The 14,742-nt window shown below is 34.9% G+C and overlaps 1 long non-coding RNA gene across 2 annotated transcripts; it reads right to left on the bottom strand.

Annotated features, from left to right (window-relative positions):
* Positions 1-10,748: 10,748 nt before the first annotated feature.
* Positions 10,749-12,906, bottom strand: LOC130240892 (uncharacterized). 2 transcript variants are annotated; one of them, XR_008838811.1, is made up of 6 exons: positions 12,552-12,906; positions 11,551-11,608; positions 11,364-11,462; positions 11,088-11,251; positions 10,902-10,997; positions 10,749-10,763 (listed from the first exon to the last, which is right to left on the bottom strand). It is a non-coding gene; the product is annotated as an uncharacterized LOC130240892 (long non-coding RNA). The 2 variants fall into 2 exon arrangements; XR_008838810.1 differs by having other exon boundaries at positions 12,590-12,906.
* Between the last annotated feature and the right edge of the window lie 1,836 nt (positions 12,907-14,742).

Below are 14,742 nucleotides of genomic sequence, written 5' to 3'. Positions count from 1 at the left end.
ACTCTCCATACATATGTACACACCCTATACATATGTTACAGTCCATACATATACACATACACCCTATACATTTAAACATGGCACAATCCATACATATGATAATGTCCATACATATACACACATGATACACTCAATACATATACACATATGATACAGTATATACACATATAATACAGTCCATACACACACACATTTTATACATATGCACACATGATACACTCCATTCATATACACATGATATACTCTTTACATATACACATTATGCACTCCATACACTCTATACATTTGTACACACTCTATACATACACACACATACGACACAGTCCATACATATACACACATGATACTTTCCTGTCAGGGTCTGGGGTGTGCGGTGATTCACACATCCACTGAGCAACTGGAAGTTGGTAAATGCAAACACTCTATACATATAAACCCCCTATACATATACTCACATAATACAATCTATACATATACATACTCATGATACATTCAGATTGAACCTGGGTCTCTAGGGTGAGAAGTGAGTCACGCATCCACTGAGCTACTGGAAGTTGATGAATGCAAACACTCTATACATATACACATGACACACTCCATACATATACCCACACACCCTATACATACACATACACATGGTACACTCTATACATGATACACTCCATACATATGCACACACCCCCGTTACACTCCATACATATGCACACACACCCTATACATATACACATGGTACAATCCATACATATAACCACACACCCTATACATACACTCCATACATATGTACACACCCTATACATATGGTACAATCCATACATATACACATCCTATACACACACAATCCATACATATGATAATGTCCATACATATACACACATGATACATTCCATACATTCAGATTGAACCTGGGTCTCTAGGGTGAGAAGTGAGTCACGCATCCACTGAGCTACTGGAAGTTGATGAATGCAAACACTCTATACACATGGTACACTTCATATATATGCACACACGCCCTATATATACACACACATGATACACTCCATACATATGCACACACACTCTATACATATACACACATGATACACTCCATACATATACACTCTTTACATATGCACACACATGGTACAATCCATACATACACACTTCATACATATGCACACACCCCCTATACATATACACATACCCTATATATATGGTACAATCCATACATATACATTTGTACACTCCACACATATGCACACACACCCTATACATTTAAACATGGCACAATCCATACATATGACAATGTCCATACATATACACACACACGATACACTCCATACAGTATATACACATATAATACAGTCCATACATACATACACATGATACACTCTATTCATATACACATTATGCACTCCATACAGACGTGATACACTCTATACATTTGTACACACCCTATACATCTATACATACACACACAAACCATACATATACACACATGATACATTCCTGTCAGGGTCTGGGATAGAACCCGGGTCTCTGGGGTGAGAGGTGAATCACGCATCCACTGAGCTACTGGAAGTTGATGAATGCAGACACACTCTATACATGATACACTCCATACATATGCACACACACACCCTATACATATACACATGGTACAATCCATACATATAACCACACACCCGGGTCCACGATAGAACCCGGGTCTCTGGGGTGAGAAGTGAGTCACGCATCCACTGAGCTACTCGAAGTTGATGAATGCAAACACTTTATACACATGGTACACTTCATATATATGCACACACACCCTGTATATATACACACACACATGATACACTCCATACATATGCACATACACTCCAAACATATACTCTCTTTACATATGCACACACATGGTACAATCCATACATACACACTTCATACATATGCACACACACCCTATACATATACACATGGTACAATCCATACATACACACCCTATACATATGGTACAATCCATACATATACATTTGTACACTCCATACATATGCACACACACCCTATACATTTAAACATGGCACAATCCATACATATGATAATGTCCATACATATACACGATACACTCCATACATATACACATATGATACAGTATATACACATATAATACAGTCCATACATACATACGATACACTCCATACATATGCACACACCCCCGTTACACTCCATACATATGCACACACACCCTATACATATGGTACAATCCATACATATAACCACACACCCTATACATACACTCTATACATATGTACACACCCTATACATATGGTACAATCCATACATATACACCCTATACATATGATAATGTCCATACATATACACACATGATACACTCCATACATATACACTCTTTACATATGCACATACATGGTACAATCCATACATACACATATGATTCATACATATGCACACATGATATACTCTTTACATACACACACGATACAGTCCATACATATGCACACACACCCTATACATATAAACATGGCACAATCCATACATATACACATGTCAATGTCCATACATACACAAACATGATACACTCCATTCATATACACATGATATATTCTTTACATATACACATTATGCACTCCATACAGACGTGATACACTCTATACATTTGTACACACCCTATACACACACACACACATACATGATACATTCCTGTCAGGGTCTGGGATAGAACCCGGGTCTCTGGGGTGAGAGGTGAATCACGCATCCACTGAGCTACTGGAAGTCGATGAATGCAGATACACTATACATATACACATGGTACACTCTATACATGATACACATGCACACACCCCGTTACACTCCATAATATACCCACACACCCTATACATACACACACAATACACTCCATACATATGTACACACCCTATACATATGGTACAGTCCATACATATACACATACACCCTATACATTTAAACATGGCACAATCCATACATATGATAATGTCCATACATATACACACATGATACACTCAATACATATACACATATGATACAGTATATACACATATAATACAGTCCATACACACACACACATTTTATACATATGCACACATGATACACTCCATTCATATACACATGATATACTCTTTACATATACACATTATGCACTCCATACGGACGTGATACACTCTATACATTTGTACACACTCTATACATACACACACATACGACACAGTCCATACATATACACACATAATTTTTTCCTGTCAGGGTCTGGGGTGTGCGGTGATTCACACATCCACTGAGCAACTGGAAGTTGGTAAATGCAAACACTCTATACATATAAACCCCCTTTACATATACTCACATAATACAATCTATACATATACATACTCATGATACATTCAGATTAAACCTGGGTCTCTAGGGTGAGAAGTGAGTCACGCATCCACTGAGCTACTCGAAGTTGATGAATGCAAACACTTTATACACATGGTACACTTCATATATATGCACACACACCCTGTATATATACACACACACACACATGATACACTCCATACATATGCACACACACTCTATACATATACACACATGATACACTCCATACATATACACTCTTTACTTATGCACACACATGGTACAATCCATACATACACACATGATACACTTCATACATATGCACACACACCCCCGTTACACTCCATACATATGCACACACACTTTATACATATGGTACAATCCATACATAAACACACAATACACTCCATACATATGTACACACCCTATACATATGGTACAATCCATACATATACACATACACACACACCCTATACACACACAATCCATACATATGATAATGTCCATACATATACACACATGATACACTCCATACATTAAGATTGAACCTGGGTCTCTAGGGTGAGAAGTGAGTCACGCATCCACTGAGCTACTGGAAGTTGATGAATGCAAACACTCTATACACATGGTACACTTCATATATATGCACACACACCCTGTATATATACACACACACATGATACACTCCATACATATGCACACACACACCCTATACATATACACACATGATACACTCGATTTATATGCATACTTATGATACACTCCACACATTTACACATGATATACACCTGTCAGGGTCTGGGATAGTACCCGGGTCTCTGGGGTGAGAGGTGAGTCACGCATCCACTGAGGAAGTTGCCTTTACCCTTTGTGGCATAGATTCAACAAGTCACTGGAAATATTCCTCAGAGATTTTGGTCCATATTGACATGATACGCATGATCACGCAGATGATCACGCAGTTGCTGCAGATTAGTCAGCTGCACATCCATGATGCAAATCTCCCATTCCATCACATTCCAAACTTTAATCACATGCTTTATTGAGTTTGAGTTCTGGTGACTGTGGAGCCCATTTCAGTACAGTGAACTCATTGTCATGTCCAAGAAACCAGTCTGAGATGATTTGTGCTTTATGACATGGCGCGTTATTCAGCTGGAAGTAGCCATCAGAAGATGGTTACACTGGTCATAAAGGGATGGATAGGTATGCCTTGGCGTTGACATGATGCTTAATTATTAGTAATGGGCTCAAAGTGTGCCAAGAAAATATCTCCCACACCATTACACCACCACCACCAGCCTGAACTATTGATACAAAGCTGGATGGATCCATGCTTTCATGTTGTTGACGCCAAATTCTCACCCTACCATCCGAATGTCGCTGCAGAAATCAAGACTCATCAGACCAGGCAACGTTTTTCCAATCTTCTATTGTCCAATTTTGGTGACCCTGTGCAATTTGTAGCCTCAGTTTTCTGTTCTTAGCTGATAGGAGGAGCACCTGGTGTAGTTCTCTGCTGCTGAAGCCCATCCGCCTCAAGGTTGGACGAGTTGTGCATTCAGAGATGCTCTTCTGCACCTCTGTTGTAACGAGTGGATATTTGAGTTACTGTTGCCTTTCTGTCAGCTGGAACCAGTCTGGCCATTCTCCTCTGACATCATCAAGGTATTTGCGCCCACAGAACTGCCGCTCACTGGATATTTTCTCTTTTCTGACCTTTCTCTGTAAACCCTAGAGATGGTTGTGCATGAAAATCCCAGTAGATCAGCAATTTCTGAAATGTTCAGACCAGCTCGTCTGACACCAACAACCATGCCACGTTCAAAGTCACTTAAATCACCTTTCTTCACCATTCTGATGCTCAGTTTGAACTACAGCAGATCATCTTGACCATGTCTACAAGCCTAATTTCATTAAGTTGCTGCCATGTGATTGGCAGATTAGAAATATGCATTTTATATACATATATATTTACCTGATACATTTTTTACAGCAGTTTAACTTAGTGGATGATTTCGTACTCTCATACACAATATGTTTTTATAATCATATATGCCAGTGTAAAGCTTTTCCTTATAATGAAGAAATCTATTCTCAATAAATGCTGTCGAAAAGGCTTTTCTTCTTCCAGAGAAGACGTTTTCCACAGACTAGCAGCTTTATTATCCACAAACACACAGAACAAGAGAAACAAGTCTGAACCAGTCCTAAAAACAGAGATCATTCACAACACTTAAACACTGCTCATGCAGGAATAATGGCTTTTAATTCAACATATCAAAGAGTTTATCCAGACATTTCAATACTTTTTTTAATAAGCCCTCAAAAGTGAAGCAACTTGAGCAAGCACTATTGTTTTTTTTTGAGTAATAAAGTGGTGGATCAGGATTTTACAGCTGGGCTGATGTAATCCGGCTGCTGGGTTGATTCATTTACCCCATCAATTTATTTTTATTATACTCTCAACTGCTTTTATCAGTGTTTTGTGTAAACATTTACTTATTACTGTTACTTTGAATTGATTATAATTTTATTAACAATAATAATGATTTTGTTGATTTACTTTCAGTTGTGTTTTTATTAGTTTTTATTCGTTTTTTTATACAATTTTTGTTCAAAACAAGTTACAAAATAAAACAAGTTTAACAAAAATATAACTAAAATAAAATAATTATTGTTATATATTTAATAAAACATTTAATGTTTAAATATACATTACTACTAGCAATATTGATAATAGTATTTATGGTTATTCTTGTTTTCGTTTTAATAAATTAAATTATTATCCTGTCATACATTCCTGTCAGGGTCTGGGATAGAACCCGGGTCTCTGGGGTGAGCGGTGAATCACGCATCCATTGAGCTACTGGAAGTTGGTAAATGCAAACACTCTATACATATACACATTGCTTGTAAATGCATTGTATCAATTGCCAGAGGTGGGTAGAGTATCCAAAATAAAATTGCAATCAGAATTATTAGCACCCCTTTGAATTTTTTATTTTTAATATTTCCCAAATTATGTTTTACAGAGCAAGGAAATTTTCACAGTATGTCTGATAATATTTTTTCTTCTGGAGAAAGTCTGATTTGTTTTATTTCAGCTAGAATAAAAGCAGTTTTTAGTAAAAAAAAATTTTAAGGTCAATATTATTAGCCCCTTTAAGCTATATTTTTTCCGATAGTCTACACTTGACACATAATGCACTTCATACATATTCACACAGGATACACCCCATGCATAAGCAAACACGCTATACATATACACTTGACACACATTATCCACTCTTTACATATATACACACACACCCTATACATATGGTACACTCTATACATGATACACTCCATACATATGCACACACCCCTGTTACACTCCATACATATGCACACACACCCTATACATATAGTACAATCCCTACATATACCCACACACACAATACATATGTACTATCCATACATATACACTCTATACATATGTACACACCATACCCTATACATTTAAACATGGCACAATCCATACATATGATAATGTCCATACATATACACTCCATACATATGCACACACACTATACATTTAAACATGGCACAATCCATACGATAATGTCCACACATATACACACATGATACACTCCATACATATTCACATGTGATACAGTATATACACATATAACACAGTCCATACATACATACACACCATTCATATACACATGATATACTCTTTACATATACACATGATGCACTCCATACAGACGTGATACACTCTATACATTGGTACACACCCTACACACACGACACAGTCCATACATATACACACATGATACATTCCTGTCAGGGTCTGGGATAGAAGCCGGGTCTCTGGGGTGAGAGGTGAATCACGCATCCACTGAGCTACTGGAAGATGGTAAATGCAAACACACTATACATATACGCATGGTACGCTCCATACATGATACACTTGACACATAAGGCACTTCATACATATTCGCACAGGATACACCCCGTACACATGCAAACACTATACATATACACTTGACACACGTGATACACTCTACACACATAATCCACTCTTTACATATATACACACCCTATACATATACACACATGATACACTCCATACATATACACACATGATACACTTCATACATATGCACACACACATGATACAGTCCATACATATGCACACATGACATACTCTTTCATTGGATTGTACCGTGCAAACACTTCATACATGATACACTCTACACATATACACAAATATTCTATACATATACACACGGTAAAATCCATACATATAAGATTAGATTAGATTAGTTTCAACTTTATTGTCATTACACATGTACAAGTACAAGGCAACGGAATGCAGTTTAGGTCTAACCAGCAGTGCAATAGCAGCAAGTGCAGGATACAGGTATAAGTTATAAAGTGCAGTTATAGAAAAACTATGGTAATATTTACAGATGGATGTACTATGAACATTATATACAGGTTGTATTAGCTATGAACAGATTTATAATAAATGAATATATGTACAGGATGCTATTAATAGCAGAAGTGTGCAGACAGATAAACATAATTACAAATATCCATGTGCAGTGGGTATGTACAGTTCAAATAAGTAAATCAGTGCAATGAATATGTGCAAACTTTAAATGTGCAAATGTTAAATAGTGCAGTGATTGTGAGGAGTATAAGTTAGAGGATTGTGGGGGTGTATTGGGGGGGCAAAAGAGTCAGTGAGGGGCAGAGTTCAAAAGGAAGACAGCTCTGGGGAAAAAGCTGTTCCTCAGTCTGTATAGGGTGAATCCAAACATATACACACATGATACATTCCATACATATGTGTACACACCCAGTACAATCCATACATATAAACACATATAATTCAGTCCATACATATGCACACATCATATACTCTTTACATACACACACATGATACAGTCCATACATATGCACACACACACACCCTGTACATATAAACATGGCACAATCCATACATATACACATATGTCAATGTCCATACATGTACACTCCATGCATCTTGTTGGTAAATGTAAACACTCTATACATATAAACCCCCTATACATATACACACATAATACAATCTATACATACTCATGATACATTCAGATTGAACCTGGGTCTCTAGGGTGAGAAGTGAGTCACGCATCCACTGAGCTACTGGAAGTTGATGAATGCAAACACTCTATACACATGGTACACTTCATATATATGCACACACACCCTATATATATACACACACATGATACACTCCATACATATGCACACACACTCTATACATATACACACATGATACACTCCATACATATACTATCTTTACATATGCACACACATGGTACAATCCATACATGATACACACACCCTATACATATACACATGGTACAATCCATACATACACACACACAATACACTCCATACATACACACCCTATACAAATGGTACAATCCATACATATACACAATCCACTTTTTACATATATACACACACCCTATACGTGATACACTCCATACATATGCACACACCCCCTATACATATGGTACAATCCATACACACAATACACCCTATACACATGGTACAATCCATACATATACATTTGTACACTCCATACATATGCACACACACCCTACACTGTAATCCCGAATAAGTTGACAAAACTCAAAAAATTTGAGGTAATCAGTTACGTCAAATTTTTTAAGTTATGAAATTTTCTATTTTAAGTAAACAGAAACATCAAGTTTTGAGTTTGTTGTACTCATGCAAGACACTTCTCCTAACTTAAAATACCCAAGTTACTCAGCTCATACATTTTAATAGCAATTAACTTAATTGTTTTAATTTCTCCAAACTTTAAATCCTCAAGTCACCAAGCTCATACATTTTAATAGTAATTAATCTAATTGTTTTAATTTCCTTCAACTTTAAATACTCAAGTCACCCAGCTCATACATTTTGATAGCATTTTTATTAAATTAACTTCTCCATCTCAGTTTCACAAATGAAATTAGCCATAATTTTAATCTTTAAACCCCATAAATCTATCAAAATACATCTGTAATTTTAAACACACAGACAATACCATTTTAGACATTTATTTTTAAAGAAAAAATGTCCAACAGTACAAATGTGCCTCCTGTGCAATTACAAATGTCATGAAACAATAAAAACAGTTAGACATTAGGAGATTTAAAATAAACACTATTCTAAAATTAATAAGAATTTCCCAAAATGCAAATATATCAAACAAGAGCTTCAAGAAAAAAAAAAACACTATAAGTTTGACAAAATTAAATAATAAGATTAATAAGAACTACAAAACTTAGTCTTCGTTAATAAAGCATTCGTTAATAAAGAATAAGTGCATATTCTGTGAAGTGACTCTTGTTTAGAAGAAAAAAAGTCATTGGCACAGTAACTATCAAATGTTTTATTTATATATATATATATATATATATATATATATATATATATATATATATATATATATATATATATAAATATATATATATATATATATATAAATATATATATAAATATATATATATATAAATATATATATATATAAATATATATATATATATAAATATATAAATATATATATATATATATAAATATATATATATATATATATATATATATATAAATATATATATATATATATATATATATATATATATATATATATATATATATATATATATATATATATATATATATATATATAAATATAAATATTCAGTCTTGGTTGAACTATGATTCTGTCATTTACTCTAACTTATTCCAAACCTGTTTGAGTTTCTATCTTCTGTTAAACACTTAAAAGGTTATTTTTGACAAAAAAGCTGAAACCTGGAACCACTGATTTCCACAGTATTTGTTTTCCTATTAGAAAGTCAATGCCTCAAAATAACTTTTGTGTTCAACAGAAGCAAGAAATTCAAACAGGTTTGGAACAAGTGAAGAGTAAGTAAATGACAGAATTTTACGTTTTGGACAATCTATCCCTATATATATATATATATATATATATATATATATATATATATATATATATATATATATATATATATATAATAAAATGCACCATTACCAATTAAAGGTTCACACATGTTTTGAAGTTACTACCCCAGTGACAGTCTTTATTGAGTACAAAAAAGGCTCTACATCAACTCATTCTTTAAGGATTCTATGCTAATCGACTTTCTATTTTCTATCATCCATGCCAAGCGAAACTTTTTGTACAAGTTCAAAGTCCTTTACTATATACTGAGTGAAGAGCATACATTAATTCAAACAAGACAAAAAAGGTCTGGAAGTGTGCTGTGGGTGGTGTCCAATTCATTCTTCAGGACAGCAGAGACCCTCAGTGACTGCAGGGCCAATAAAGCATCTTCAGTCAGCGTTTCAGGATTATTAATCTAAATATAATTCAAGGATATTAATGTTAGGACAATATCAATATGACTGAGCCAATTTTACATGATTCATCAACAAGTCATGATTACAAATATGTTAAGTAAAAGTTGCTCCTCAACTTTCATCTTTTCAAGTCTTACCAGGGTGGTCCTAAAGAATCCCCAGTCACGCTCACGCAGCAAGACCAAAAGACCTCTGATAACAGTAGTCCATCATGAACTGACATCATGCAGTTCCTGCAAAGACAAAAATTAAGAAAAAAAAAATCTAAATAAAATATATATTCATATTTTAATTAATACTTTAATGCATGACCCTAAACATACCTGCTCATCATAAACCTTCAAAAGATTAGCCAGGGTATCTGCTGTCTTGTCAGTTTTGGATGCTGTTTGCCTTAAAATTGTCATCAAATGAAATAGGTGGTGGTGCGGTTGTCCAAAGAATTTGTGGGGAAAATTCTCATTTGTAACATGTTGGTACTCTGCAGCTAAAAAAAACAAGAGAAAATTTCATAAAACAAACCCACACTACAAAATATATAATGCTAGAAAAAATATATTAATATTATCATTGTTTCATTTACTTATTTATTTTTTTACCTCAGATGAAAATCAGGTGTTGATCAGATCAGATGTTGATATCAGGATCTTCATATTGTAAACTGAACTCAAGGTCTAGCTGAAGTTTCACTTTCCTTGCTGCAAAAGTATCATTGCAAATACACTGTAATATTTATTTTAACTGGATATGCCAGGCATAGTAGTACAAAATGAATATTTTACCCACCTTTTACATGCCTCCATATAAGAACCTTTCTGTAGTCAGCAACAACCGACCTTCAATTCTGTATGTACACAAAGTCACAGTGTCATTCAGCTGAGAGTGGAAGTAGTACAATTGCATGATGTCTAACGTCAACCCCCAAAACGGTTAGCAATAGAGCTGATCATCATGTTAGTTGCTTTGATTCGATGAACACGGATTTGACTTAAACAGTATTGAAATTTTGAAAACTGAATAGAACGACAAATAAATTTAAGGCCTGTTTTTAAAAGCTAGAAATAACAAAACTTACCTTATTGTCTAATGATGTAAAAATATATAGCCTAAAATATATATATATATTTAAGATACAAATATATTTTAAGCTGCAAAATTTGCACATCAGAAAAACTATTTCTTATTTACCACGTCTGGATGATTAGAATATTTGTTTTGTTATTATTTTATTTATTAATTTTAATTACTTTGTATTACTGTGTTATAGATAGGCATTCTTTGTTTTTAGGCTATATATATTCTCTCCAGAGTAAATATTTTAAAAAAATAGATTGGAAAAAAAACGTTTACCATACCTTTAACATATGTTTGACTTAAATGACATTTAAAATCATTTAACTGATCGCATTGATCAGGTAATCATTGATATGCAGAGATGTCTTCTCGATCGCAGGGAAATAATCAGTGCTGATCAGTACTGGTGATTGAGGTAAAGTTAGTTTTATATTTACACATTCAGACTATCTCCTTAATAATATAATATAATTTCAGAAAAGTAGTTTTTGCATATTCTAAACCGTAAAATCATATTAGCAGCCAATGACTTTCAAAGTACAACATTGTTCAGTCAAAAAAATTGTGCATTAAGTGTAACGTTAATGTTGTTTTCACGTCATACTTGTATATGATTTCAGACCGAATACACATGGTAGTACCATGGTAAACGACATATGGAGAGAGTCACAAGTTGTTACTGGACGAATGTATGAATATAAAACCAACTTTACCTCAATGTGCTAGTGTGAGATGAAGCTCTGCTCTGTACCTGCTCAGGTGAGGAGCACAGCTTAAATGTTCTCCGTTAGGCTCTCGTGTATGGATCAGCATGCAACAAGCTGTGTGTGACAGACAGCTACGTTTTGAGGCTAAGTTTTTGCCCAACATCAGAAAATACCGTTCAGTATTTAGGCGGAGATTATTTGAGTTATGATTATGCGCCTTTCGTTTCCGTAGTGCCTACAGATCGCGAAGATAATACCACATTCACAGTCTGGACAGAGTTCAGCGCAGTGCCATGACGTGCGGTTGTGTGAGCGCGCGTCACCATGACAACCTAAACGCATGCTCGCGCCAAGATTTAAAAATATGTTAAAAATTGAATCTGCCGATTTCAACTGTTTTTGTCCTTATAACACTGTTAAAATTCATAGTTAACACATTACAACTAACGCTAACGTTGCACTGATTCAATTTTTTTTTAAACAGTAATGTTAACGTTAGTTAGCAACAAGTGGGGCTAAACACGTTTTCTGTAATGCACGACATGTAAACGCATTCAGACAAACTCTACATTACATTGAACTGTTACTGTGATTATATTGATTAAAACATAAATTTAATATTTCTTGGATTTGTAAATAGTTTACTTACTGTAGCGTGAAGCGAGGCCGATCCGCCATCTTGAAAAAACGAATGAAGCACGAGAACGTACGTGAACCTGGATGACGTCACACGCAAAATCACTGGGCTGAAAGATTTTGAGTTAATGAAACTTTAAAGAGACATTTTGTATAAATTAAACACAGCAAAATCGTTCACCTTACTTGAAAGATTTAATTTTTACAAACTCAAAAATAAGAAAAAGTTCTACATACTCATCTAGGTTAATTAAGATTAACGAATTTTAATGATTTAAGTTAATACAACTCAGTTCAATTAATTAGTTACAGCATTAGGGTTTACAGTGTATGATTATTTGTATAACCAAAGTTTTAATACAAATTTCCTACTGTGGTAACATTAGGCTGTAATATAATTCTAACATTTTTTGAAGAAATAATGGTTAAATTTCAGACTGTTTGTAATGTTTATGATTTGTCAAGTATTTTTTCCAGCGCTACAGAGAGGATAAACTGGTATTACCTGATTTTGCTGACTGCTGGTGTTGATGATCTACAGCATCTGCAGGTTTCACTTTTTATTTGACAGCATTTTACCTCAGTTGCATGTTAAAATAAATGCTAATGGGGGAAAATACTGTATGTTTACATCGAAGTAGCTCGATGCATTTGACATATTTACTGATAAAGATGACCTGCTGAAGTCCAAACTGAACATCAGAATGGAGATGAGGCGATTTAAGTGACTCTAACGACATGAATTTTCAGAAACTGATGATTTAGGAGAGTGAGGATGAGTAAATCATAATATAATGTAAGCTTTGCTTGAACAGTTCTTTAATCATCTCCAAAGTGGACCGTTTTGATTTCAGAGTCCGAGAGGAAACTGATATGAGTTAATAGAAACTTGAGTTTGCTATACACTTGTGATAATCGAGATATAGTCAAGCACCTCTGAACACAACATGCTTAACCTTGAAGCAGATGAGGTACAGCAGCGAAAAAAACAACAACTGAAAACTGAGGCTATATTCCACAGGGCTCCCGAAAATTGAACAACAGATTGGAACCAGGTTGCTTGGTTAGATGAGGCTTTGTTTCTGCTACAACTTTTTGGTGGAAGTGTCAAAAATTGGTGTAAATCCAGCTGAAAAAAATGCTTAAACTAGTCTAGGCTGGTTGGCTGATCTTAGCTGGTTGACCAGCCTGGTTTTAGTGGGGTTTTGGCCATTCCAGGCTGGTTTTCAGCTATTTACCAGCCTGGCCTTAGCTGGTCAGCAGGAAGATGACCAGCTAAAATCAGCTTGACCCGCCAAGCCAGGTTGAAAATGGCTGGAAATGGCCAAAACCCCTCTAAAACCAGGCTGGTCGACCGGCTTAAACCAGCCAATCATCTTAAATTGGTTTAAGCTGTTTTTTTCCAGCAGGGAACATGTGTGGAGCTATAGAAGCTAGACAATAAAGCTAGCTAAACAAAGATTGACTAGGGGTTTAATGGTATAGAGATTTTCTTGGCACTTTAGACCCCTGTTGACCATATTTTAATCTAGCTACTTGGGTATTTTTGCTAAACCCATTC

Source organism: Danio aesculapii, chromosome 14 (genome assembly GCF_903798145.1).
Source record: "Danio aesculapii chromosome 14, fDanAes4.1, whole genome shotgun sequence".
In the NCBI taxonomy this organism is placed as follows: domain Eukaryota; kingdom Metazoa; phylum Chordata; class Actinopteri; order Cypriniformes; family Danionidae; genus Danio; species Danio aesculapii.
This window is presented reverse-complemented; position numbering and strand designations above follow the sequence as displayed.